The following is an 11,789-nucleotide window of genomic DNA, read 5'->3' as shown; positions in this document are numbered from 1 at the left end:
TAAAAGCTGAGCATCGCGTTTGTGGATGCTTCACTCACATGGGGTGTCGTAGGTAAACAATGTACAGGCTCTTAGCTCATTGTCCTCACTACCCTGTGAGATGCCATCTCCACGTGTCCCTAGCAAGAAAACTCAGACATGCTGACACAAGTAAATTCCGGGTCACTGTGGCTACAAGGAGCACCCTTTTTACCTTTTCATGCTCTTACTTTCCATCCACCTACTAGTAAAGAAATCGGGCATTAGTTCAACCTCTGTGTCACAGTGATGGCACTTAGCATTGTGGCATCAGCGGAAGCACCGAAATTTTACAGGTGGAACTCAGACTACATCTGCCTGACTTCCAAGTCTGCACATTCCAAGACGTCCAAGTCTAGCTCCATATCACCCTAGAGTTGACATAGCTTGGCTGTAACCAGAGGGCAAAGGTCAAGTGGGGTCACTCCCTCAGGCTTGACCCTCCAGATCAAAGCTCCTGCTGAGAACTGAGCCCTTTGTCCACACTGCTCCGCCAAGTTTACATGTTGGACTCCAAGCCCTCAAGGTGATGGGAATAGAAGGTGAGGCCTGGAGGAGTTTGGAGATCTCATGCATGGGACTGGTGCCTTTATAAAAAGAGGTCCCAGAGACCTCCTGGGCCTTTCTGCCATGTGAATGAGAAGGTGCCTTCTGTGAAAAAGCAAGCTCACACTGGACACCAAATCTCCTTCTGCCTTAGTCTTGCACTCTGGTCTCTAGAACTGCAAGAAACACATTCCTGTTGTTTATCAGCCACACAGTTCCTGGTATTCTGTTATGGCAGCTCATGCAAGCTTAGATAACCTAGGCCTGGCACTCAGCCAGCAGCTGTGAGGACCTCTCCTTTTGTGTTTAAGACCACTGTCCATTTGGATTGGTTGGTGTCTGTGCTGTGCCCAAATGTTAAATATTGTCAATATAATCACTGGTACACCATCTGTTCCAAGGTCTCACCAGCAGGCTGATGCATAAAATGAGCCCTGTAGTACATGCTGAACTGTACCAGGCCTGCAGAGGGTCAGGCAAGAAGAAATATCTGTGTCCTGCTCTCAGGAAGCCTAGAATACCATTGTCAAGGCCTGGTATATATTCACAAGACAATTTCAAAACAAAAGGGTGTTGAACAGAATTTTAACTATCAGTTTGAGCAGTGTTTTGTGTATCTATTTGAGCTACTATAACAAAATATTACAACCAATGTAACTTGTAAACAATAGAAATGTATTTCTCACAGTTATGGAGGTTGGAAAAGTCAAGACCAGGGACCTGCGGATTCAGTGTCTGATAAACACTCATTTCTCATAGATGCTGCCTTCTGGTGGAAGGGGCCAACAGGCCGCCTTGGTCTCTTAAAGGTCACTAATCCCATTTATGAAATTTTCACCTTCATAACTTACACACCTCCTAAAGCCCCACATCTTAATACTGTTGATTTGGAAATTAAGTTTCAACAATTGAATTTGGTGGGGCAGGTATGTAAATATCCAGGCTGGAGCAGACAAGAAGCTGATCTGAGACCAACTTCCTCAACATGAGAGGAAGCCTCTTTAGCTCATTTCCATTATTTTTAAAACACATAAACAGAAAACAAAAACCTTTTTATTCCCCTGAGGGCCTGTAATATACTAGGTTTTAAAATACATTTCATCTCCTTAATCAGCAATATTAACTTGGCACAGATTAAGTGTCCAATAATGTGGAAGAATAATTATGAGAGGGCTGGGAAAACTCCAAGGCATGGTTTTTGCTCTTGAGGAAGACACAACTGTAAAGATTCTTAGCCAAATGAATTTTGCAGGGGTGGGGAAAGGTCTGGTATTAGAGTGATACAGATCTGAGCTACAATCCTGGCCCTACCTCTCATACTAGGAACTTGGCCAGTTGCCACTTCTTTAAGTCTATTACTCCATCTACTAAAAAAGAAAGAGAGTGAGAAATAAAGGAAGCAAGCAAGAAAGAAAAGAAAGCCAGGAAGGCAGACATGAAGGAAGGAAAGAAGGAAGGAAGGAAGGGAGGAAAGGAGGAAGGGAGGAAGGAAGGAAGGGAGGGAGGAAGGAAGGAAGGGAGGGAGGAAGGAAGAAAGGAAGGGATGGAGGAAAGGAGAAAGGGAGAAAGGAAAGAAGGGAGGGAGGGAGGAAGGGAGGGAGGAAAGGAGGAAGGGAGGAAGGAAAGAAGGGAGGGAGGAAGGAAGGGAGGGAGGGGGAGGGAGGGAGGGAGGAAGGAAAGAAGAAAGGAAGGAAGGAAGGGAGGAAGGAAGGAAGGAAGGGAGGAAGGAAGGGAGGAAGGAAGGGAGGGAGGAAGGGAGGGAGGAAGGGAGGGAGGAAGGAAGGAAAGAAGAAAGGAAGGAAGGGAGGAAGGAAAGAAGGGAGGAAGGAAGGAAGGGAGGGAGGGAGGAAAGGAGGAAGGGAGGAAGGGAGGAAGGGAAGGAGGAAGGAAGGAAAGAAGAAAATCAGAAAAAAATTATGGTACAGCTTTAAAGGATGTTTGAGGCAGTTCAATAAAACAAGACGTGTTAACAGCACAGTAGCTCACACACTCTGGGTCCTCCATATTTATTAGTTGAGTTGGTGGATCGATCTTTCTTTCTTTCTCTCTCTCCCATAAGTATTTCATTTGGTGGGACTTTTATTCTGTCCATGTCTTATCAAAATTTTTCTTCTTTCATAACCCTTTTCTGTGTGTGTGTGTTTAAATAAGCTTTTTCCTCTTCAGAATAGTTTAAAATTTTCAGAAATATAAGAAAGACAGTACAGCGTCCCCATTTACCCTGCCTTGAATTTGCTTCATTATTAAAGTCTTACAGTACATTAGTTATAACTAATGAACCAACATTGATAACATTACTATTAACCAAAGTCCTCGTGTTACTCAGATTGTATTAGTTTTTTACTGAATGTCCTTTGTCTGGCTTCAGATCCCATCTAGGAGACCACATCATGTTTAGTTTCACATGTCTCCTTAGGCACTCTTCAACTAGGACAGTTCTTCACACCTCCCTTATTTTTGATGACCTTAACAGTTCCAAGAAATCCTGGCCAAGTATTTGGACAATACACCTCAATTGGAATTTGTCAGATGTTCTTCTCTTGACCAGACTGAGTTATGAGTCTGGGGGAGGAGGATCAGGGCGCTGAAGAAACACGCTCATCCCTTCAAATCAAGGGTACACTGCTGACATGACCTACCCCCGTTGATGTTAACTTGACCCGGGGCTGAGGTCATGTTTTCCTTCACTGTAAAGTTTCTTCTGTCTCATTAGCTGTTCTTTGAAGTGTCTTCTCTCATGCTATGTAGACTTACTGTATACTGAAACAAAAAGCAAATACTATAGTACTTGGACATCTCAACAGTAGGTACCAATGAATTCAAGAAAGAAAAGATCACTGGAGTTGGAGGTGTCAAACAAAATTCCAAGGGGAGAGGCCTTAAGCTAAGGTCTTCATGGCAGAGTTACAGCATTTGGACTGGAGGCAAGGGAATGAGTTCACTGGGTGTGGGAAATGGCATGCAGGAAGGCAGGTACAGTACCTGGACAGCATCTCTTCACTGTGGGTGAATGGCCATGGGGTGGCCAGGGCCAGCTGGAGGTGCTGCATGCTTCAGAAAAATGGTAAGAGCATCCTCACAGGTTTCTCTTTGAGCCTTGTGATTCCCCATGCAAGCAGAGCTAAAAACAGATTCAATAAGCAGGAGAACAAAGAGATTTCCAGAACTGAATTCCTCTGAACACCTCCACTAAAGATTTTATCCCAGACTCTCAGCCCATCTCCACCCCACAAAGCAGCAGGAGGCTCAGGGTGCAAGAATTTCACAGCGGCAAAGGCAGGTGAAGAGATCAAGTCCTGGTGCACCTAGCCATGTGCCTCCTGTGCCATGCATATTTGCAGTTGCAGAGGTCTGGGCCCACACCCAGCAGGGCCTGTTTTTAGACATGTCTGTGCACAGGTGCCAGCTGACCTTCATTGTCAGTACACAAGCGCACATGAACATAAGCATATGGAGACATGCGTTTTGCACAAGCTGCACTTCATTAAAGCCAAAAGCCCAACCTTAAAGACCCCCACAGGCTGCCGAGAGGGCGCTTGGCGCCCACCCTGCCTCGCAGCTAGCCCTGCTGTGGAGCAGGTGAGCCATTCATCTTTATTTCCTGTATTTTCACCCCCATTCGCTGCTTCACTTCCCCCAGATGGGCCAAGCTTGGGGATCAGACTACAGCAGAGGCATTCTCCAGGGAAGTTGCAGAAGAGAAATCCAGTAAATACTTAATCTCCTACAGGCGGAAAGTGCCAACAACCAGTTAATGGAGAGAAAATATGCCGCATGTAGTCTCTGGGAGCTAAGTTTCCAGTTCATTTCCATCTGCGTGGAAAGGAGGACACAGGGACGGCAAGGGGACAGGAGATATTGGCTTAAAATCTGAAAACCCACTCTTCTTTCCTTTGTCCTGTCATCCAGAAAGCAGATTCTTTGAGTTTCCAAGGAGAGGGGTGTGGGTGGGCCCTGGTAGGCACAGGGTGTATGGTAAGACAGAGGAAGGAGAGGCCAGGATGGGAAACTTCCTGCTGGGCATCAGGATGAACACAGCCTAAGAGGGAAGGCCAGGCTGGCACCAGGTACCGCCTAGCTTTGGAGTCAATGAGATCTGAGTTCAAATCCCAGCTCTGCCACTCATTACCTTGGAGTAATGAGTACCGGGGCATCAGAAACATGGGGGTCTTTAATATGCAGTTGGTGATAACAGGGGAATAATTCAGAGGGCCAATACAAGAGCCCACCCATATCAGTTTGCTTATAAGTCTTGTCTCTTTCCAAACTGTTGATCTGGGGAAATTTGCACAGCCCTTCTGTACTCTAGCTTTGTCATCTGAAAATGCCCAGCACATATAATCACTCAATAAATGTTGCCCATTTGTTATGTATAAAGTAATAAATTGCATACCTTGCAATGAAAACAGCTTTAAGAAAATAAAAGATGGTAACTGTTTACACTTGGAGCATAAAGAACTCCGGAGGATCTACTTGGAAAGCAGAGTCCACAACCAGATGGTTAACCCAGTGACCTCTTAAAGTCACGCGGTTTGTCCATGTGTTTAAATAATGGCCACCATTTATGGAAGGGATCGTTCAAGATACTTGAACTATGATATTTGACCCACACAACCATCCTGCCAGGTTAGTGTACTTTGAGGGATATTGGCCCCCCTTCTAGACTCTGGCCATTTGAGAAATAAAGCCATGGCAGCTCAGAGTATCAGCTTTATTAATGGTCAAGCTGCATTGGACTCGGACCTGTGACCATAAGAAAGCCTCTTGTTAGTTATTCTTACTCAGGAGAAGTATCTCCTTTCATTAGATCCTTCCTTAGCCAGTCCCCCTGAGCACACCAGCAGTAGGAATAGGATCCATAGTCCTATACACGCAGGCAGATCATGAGCAGGGAATCAGGCAGCCCACTGCTGCAAGTAGGAGTAGAAAAATAAAACGGATTCCTCTTTTGAGAAGCTGGACTAAAAGGGAAAGCTTGGTCACATATGAGCAGGAATCTTTATCCAAATCTTATTAGCCGGGGAACTGTAAGTGGAAACAGAAAAAGCAACAATATATTTCCAATTCTGTCCCCTCCTGAGAGAACATATGAGCAAACTGTCCAAGAGTGCCCTAAAAACATGGCTGTTCTGCATAGGTGTGGTTAATGAGACTCAGAGAGGCCAAGGGACTTGTCTAGGACTTGACACAGCAAAGCTGATGCCAACACCTAGCTGCTGAGCACACACATCCTTCACATTTCAGACCCTGCCATGGGGTCTGTGTGTTCATCTGTCCCACTTTCTCTCTGTTCAGGGTTGTTGGTCATAATGGCCAGAGACCCTCCTGCCCAGGCCCGCTGGCTGTCCTGTTTCTCCATTGGAGTGCAGCACTTCTCTGAACGTTGTGCTGTCAGGAGGTGACTCTTTTAGACAGTGATGATTAACCACCCAAACAAGTGACACAGATAAGTAAGTGCAGTAGGCTTTTAAAAATAGCCCCGAAAGCCCTTGGCACAGGTGGAGAGGGCAGAATGACACTCTGAGTATCTCAAAGAGGGAGATACAGGGAGAGCAAATGCTCAACTGGGTGACCCTTCTTTATCCTGTGAGTTCTGGGCTGCAGAAGTTTTTAGGCCAAAGAGTGGGGTCCTCTGCCTGCGACCATCTGACAAGAGGCCATCAACAGGAAGGTGCTACCTGCCTAGGGGCTTCTAGAATGAATAAAAATGAAGCCAAGGCACAAATGTGTACAAATGTTAGTCTTTACTCTCATCCCCTCCTGGAGGAGGGACTCTAAGGACCATGATGGATTCCAGACACCCCAAGCTGACAGTGGAACCCTCCCTTGGGTTGTAGGGGCCCTGGAACTTAGATGCTCAGAGTCAAGACTCCAGAGCTGAGAACCAGGGCCAAGTGAAATAGAGCAAAGGAACTCAAAAACAAGGAGGTTGATCTAAGGAAAATACTGGTAACTTTGGTACCCCAAAGCTCAGGATATAAGAGCAACAGAGAGTGCACTGGGGAGAGCTGTTCTGGGAAAATTGCTAAGGCATTTGAGTTCTCACTGCATAGGACTGTCCCAGGCATGGCAGGTTTGTGCCATGTTGTGATATCAAAAATCCCCTTACCGATTTTTTTAATTATTCCTAGGGAGACAGCAGTCCCTCTGTTGAGGATCAATATTCTAAGCCATGGGAATTCTGGTAATACAATGACCACACTCCACCCCAGGGAGGTCAACACCACTGTCACAGACAGAGCCCCGGGGCTGGTGTTTCACCCATGAACATAATCCCAGTGTGGGAGATTTTGCCAGCATCTACTAATTGCACGTTGGTACTACTAGCTCCAAATGCACACACCATTGCCAACTTCTAACCAGCCCCATCCCTCTTTAACTTGAGCTCAAAGCTTTCCCAGGTGGAAAGGGCCCTCTAACCTTTGCTGTGGACTTCATTGGACCAAAATCACCAAGAGCAGTTTGGACACACCCAGCTCTTGGAGACAAAAAACCTGAGATCCTGTATTCTGCCTCCCTGCTGCCTCTTGGCTCTTAGCAATTTCACAGGTGAGAAATTTTCTCTGAGCTCTATGTAAACAAACTTCTGATTAAACTGAGGAAGTTAGGAGATGAACACCAATACAAAGATTTTTATATTTTTTATTATAAATCGCCCAAATATTTGGTCCCATTTCCAGTTTAAATGGGTAAACCATAATATTGATGGCTTGCAACAGATGCGAGATGAATTGAGCTTCTCCTCCAGCTAGCTGAACCACTTTTAATGGGGAATATATCGAAGCTATAAATTCCTGCAGACAGGATTGCTATGCAATAGTATAATATATCTTCTATTCAATCTTTTATACATTATGTTTTGTCCTGCACTCCGCTGGATATATTTATGGATCTGAAGCCTTTCACTGAAGAAGCTCCAAGTACCTCCTCTTTCCCTTTCTCTTAACATCTCTATGGCCCCCGGAGATAGTCCTCACTTGTTCTTGTTCTTTCTCAAACTGCTGGAGCATGCCCTTTGTCCTCGTGGGTGAGATTCCTCCCTAGGAAGGAGGCTTTGGGACCTCAACCCTTTCTGGGATCTTATTGCCCAGTCGGCAGCAGATGAATGTATGCTTATAACTAGGGGAGAGGCCCCTGGCACTCTTTCCTGGCAGAGCAGTTGGTGAACTCTGACTCTAGCCACATTTTCTTATCACAAGTAGAGGAGAGAATCAGACTGTAACCAAGGTGCCCCAAGGTGGTGGCAGCATCAGTTTCTCCCATCAACCAGAGCAAGACCTAGTAGAACTAGGTCTCTCAATCATCATCATCACCACCTGCATGGGTGGGATGAGGCCAAAATACAGCAAACAGCAGAGGACAGAGAAGGTAGCTTGGGCCAGCATCATACAGATAGCTGGATCTGGTTCTGCTTCTTGGCTTTGTTTCTTCCCAGCTGTGTGACATGGGCTTTATTTAAAACCTCCATTTCTTCATCCATAAAATAAGGATAATAGCACTTCCAGCGGTGTGCTGGTAAATATTTAATCACTTTATGGTGTTTATTACCTTTGTTTTTAATGTATTGTATTTAATTGCAAGTTTATATAATTTTATTTTTAGTAACAGCTCAGTTTAACAACCAACTTGCTGCATTTCTGAAAATTTAACCGTCAGCTCTTGCAAGCATCTAGAAGCCAGCGCTAGCATTCCCCCAAACCCAATGGAGTGTGGATAGGAAGGCTATATCTATGAGGGCTGACGCACAGGCACCTGAAGCCTGGTGCGCAGGAATCCTTTATTTATTGACATTTGTCTGCATTCATAATGATAACAGTAAGAGTGAAAAGAAGGGAGAAGGGAGGAAGCAGGGGAAACGAGTACCAGGAGGTGATTTAGACTATCTTCAACATAGACGCCTGATGGAGGAAGAGCAGTAACCCTCCCCCAAAACATATACACACACCATCCTTTTGGGGTCAGAACATCACAAGGTAGCTTTTTCCTTTGGTTTCCACTAACTGCATTGGGAATTCTCCAAACGTTGCACACAGCTATTTTCAGATGCAAGGCCAAGGGACACATTCCGAAACTAAATTGAAGTCATCTTTGTGTTACTTGTCAGAACCTGAGCCACTATTTCCATCCCTCCACATAAAACAACAGAACTTGACTGTGAACGCACCTGTACAACAGCTGGATTTTTACCTGAGCAATCAAGGAGAGATGACAAGGAGAGATGAATGGAGCTTTCTCCTTGGGTGAAGTGTGGCTAATATTAACAGCTATCTCATGGGTTGTTGAGGATTAATTGAGATAATCCACATAAAGCGTATAGCTCAGTGATTGTTTGCTGCTGCTGCTGCTGGCTGCTGCATCTTCAGCACTGCTAGGCCTGAGGAAAGCAAATCTAATGAAGGAAGTGGCTAGCAACTATTTAGAAACAGTGATAAGTGTCCGGCAAATTTATATATTGCCTGCATTGTGAATCTAAAAGATCCCATCCTCTCCCCCACCCCTTTGTGGATTTCTCGTTTTTTCCATTGTGTCTATCAGTAGAAATAATGGAGGATAAACTCCAGTGGAGCCAGGGAGGTGGTATAGGGGAGATGGAGTGAGGAAAGGGAGAATTAATAAAGGAATCACTTCCATTGACATTGTGTTCATATGTGAGGATACCAATTTTAATCTCAATATCCTGTATGGGAAAGGGGGAGTGGGGAGGGAGCCGGGGGAGAGCCCACCAAGTGCTGTGTGCGTGTATGTCACTGTCACTATAATCTACACTATGGTGTAAGACTATAATGCACCAATTAAAGCATACATTTAAAAAATTATAAGAAAAATTAAAAATATATAAGTTCCCCGACCCAGTGATCCAAAGAGCCACGAGTTTCCACTCAGCATTCATAAAAAGGCAGGCTAGCCCATGCCTCCCAGCAGCCCCATTCTTGAGGTTCACTATACAAGCAGAGATAAGTGCTGTTTCTTCCTCCAACCACTCCTTTTCCTTTTCTTTCTCCCTCCTCCCTCTTCTCTCCTCCTTTCCTTCTTCTTCCTTCTCCAAAGACTAAGATGAAGCATAGGATCTGGAGTCAGAGACACTGAATCTGCAAATAACTCCGGCACTGAGTGGCCAGATGGGCCTGAGCATCCTCATGGTAAAACGGGAACAATAATTCCTAATTCAGAGTGATGTCGTGAGGAGTGATTTAAAATGCTTTGTAAACTTAACCACGCTCTGCCTTAGCAGCCAGTGTTGTTGGTGTCGCCACACGTGGCTTACGAAGCATTTCACATCCATTATCTCATTTGAAGTGTATGGTCTTCAAGTAGGGACAGAAAACAGTGATTTTGAAGTGGCTGAGTCAAGCTGCTTTACTCTGGGCTGAAGCAGGAGGTACTCGGGCAAAATAGGGCGAAACCAGATTAAGAGTTCGGACTCTATAGTGCAGGTAATGGGATATTTAGGAGCTTTGAGCAGAGGAATGACATGTAATTGAATTTTCTGAATCTTGTCAAGTTGACTTGCTCTCCTGTCTCCATTACCTCAAGTAAATAGAGCCAGTTCTCGGGGCTTAACTTGCAGCACTCCTCTCTTTCCCATGCAGATGTAACAGTGTATTGGGAGAGATTTTTCCTGGCATCCCTGAATTTACAACCAAGACCCTCATCTGGCAACACAAAGACATGAAAAATGCCATATTCTAAAGATACCTCCCACACCTAGAAGAAGACCCGCTCCTTCCTGGGTCTGCACAAGGCGGCTGAGCAGTCTCTGCGGGTCCCAGCCAGCCCTCCTCCCAGAGCATCTTCACTTCCTTATTTCTGTAAGAGAGCCATGACTGGAGGGAGGCTGTCCTTGGAGTTCTGAGTTACTGGTTTATTGAGCAGCACGGTAGCCTTCTTCTCAGCTCCCCTCCAGTGAGGAATTGGAGGATTCTCTAGTCAACTTTTCCTTTCTCTAACAAATGCCTGAGGTAATCAACTTGTAAAAAGTTCCCTTGTGTTCACAGTTTTGGAGGTTCTGTCCATGGCCAATTGGCTTCCTCCCTTTCCTGTGCAGCACAGCACATCATGGCAGGAACATGTGGAGAAGGAGGCTCGTTTACCTCAAGGCTGGGCACAAAATAGAGAAAGAGGAGGAGTGAGGCTGAGTCCCATTTTTCCCTTCAAGGGAACATCTTCAATGACCACAAGACTTCCCAGGTAGCCTCATTTCTTGAAATTTTCCACCACCTCCCAGTAGTGCCAAGCTGGGGACTGAGTTTTTAACACATGGGCCTTCAGGGGACATTCCAAATCCAAGCTACAGCAAGGGGAAGGGGAGCACAGGCTGAGACTGGCCGTGCCCATGACAGCCACACCTGGCATGGACACAGTGCAGCATGAGATTTTAAGCACAAGCCAGGGGCACCAGCCTCCCTATGTTCAAGCTTCTGACTTGATCCTCTTGCCTAGCCTTCCCATAGCTTCTTGGCCTCACTCGTAAAACCACGATCATAGTGTATACCTCATACAGCATCTACAAACCAGGAGGAGAGCTCTCACCAGAATCTAGCCATGTTGGCAACCTAATTTTAGACCTCCAGCTTTTAGAACTGTAAGAAAATAAGTTTCTATTTTTTAAGCCACCAGGTTATGGAATTTTATTGTGGCAGTCCAAGCTGACTAAGACACATATATAAATCTTTAGATGGAGCTTGGCACATTGTAAGGACTACATCAGCATTTGCTATGATGATGATGATGCTGTTGTTGCTGCTGCTGAAGATGATGATGATGATGATGATGACGACGACGACGATGCTGATAATGGTGATTACATGATTACATTTCCAGGATGAATGTTGATTTCCGCAGGGTACTTGTTGAACTGCTCCATAGCTATTTGAGCAGAAGGAAGCTGTTTGCATAGACCCAAGCAGAGCAGAGGGAGAGAGCCACTGGGATAACTAAGACTCCAATGCCTAGTTTGCCAAAGAAGCAAACGTTTCTATGGACCAAGCAAAACTATGAGAGATAGATACCACCTTGTCACAGTCCAGTACAGCAGTAAAAGGACCACTAAGTGAAAGGAACCAACAACAGGGGCATGAAGCAGACACCAGTAGAGGGAGCTGGAGTGGGCGCAGCAAGAGGAGGCCCCCAGAATACCCACTAGGAACTCCTGTGCCCTCATGATGGATCAGTAGTAGATATCTTCCAGAATGAAGGCACCAATTGCCAGGCAATTGGTACCAGTG

The sequence above is a fragment of the Muscardinus avellanarius genome (genome assembly GCF_963383645.1).
Source record: "Muscardinus avellanarius genome assembly, chromosome: 14".
NCBI classification, from domain to species: Eukaryota; Metazoa; Chordata; class Mammalia; order Rodentia; family Gliridae; genus Muscardinus; species Muscardinus avellanarius.
The sequence above is the reverse complement of the archived record's forward strand: the minus strand, read 5'-3'. Positions refer to the sequence as shown.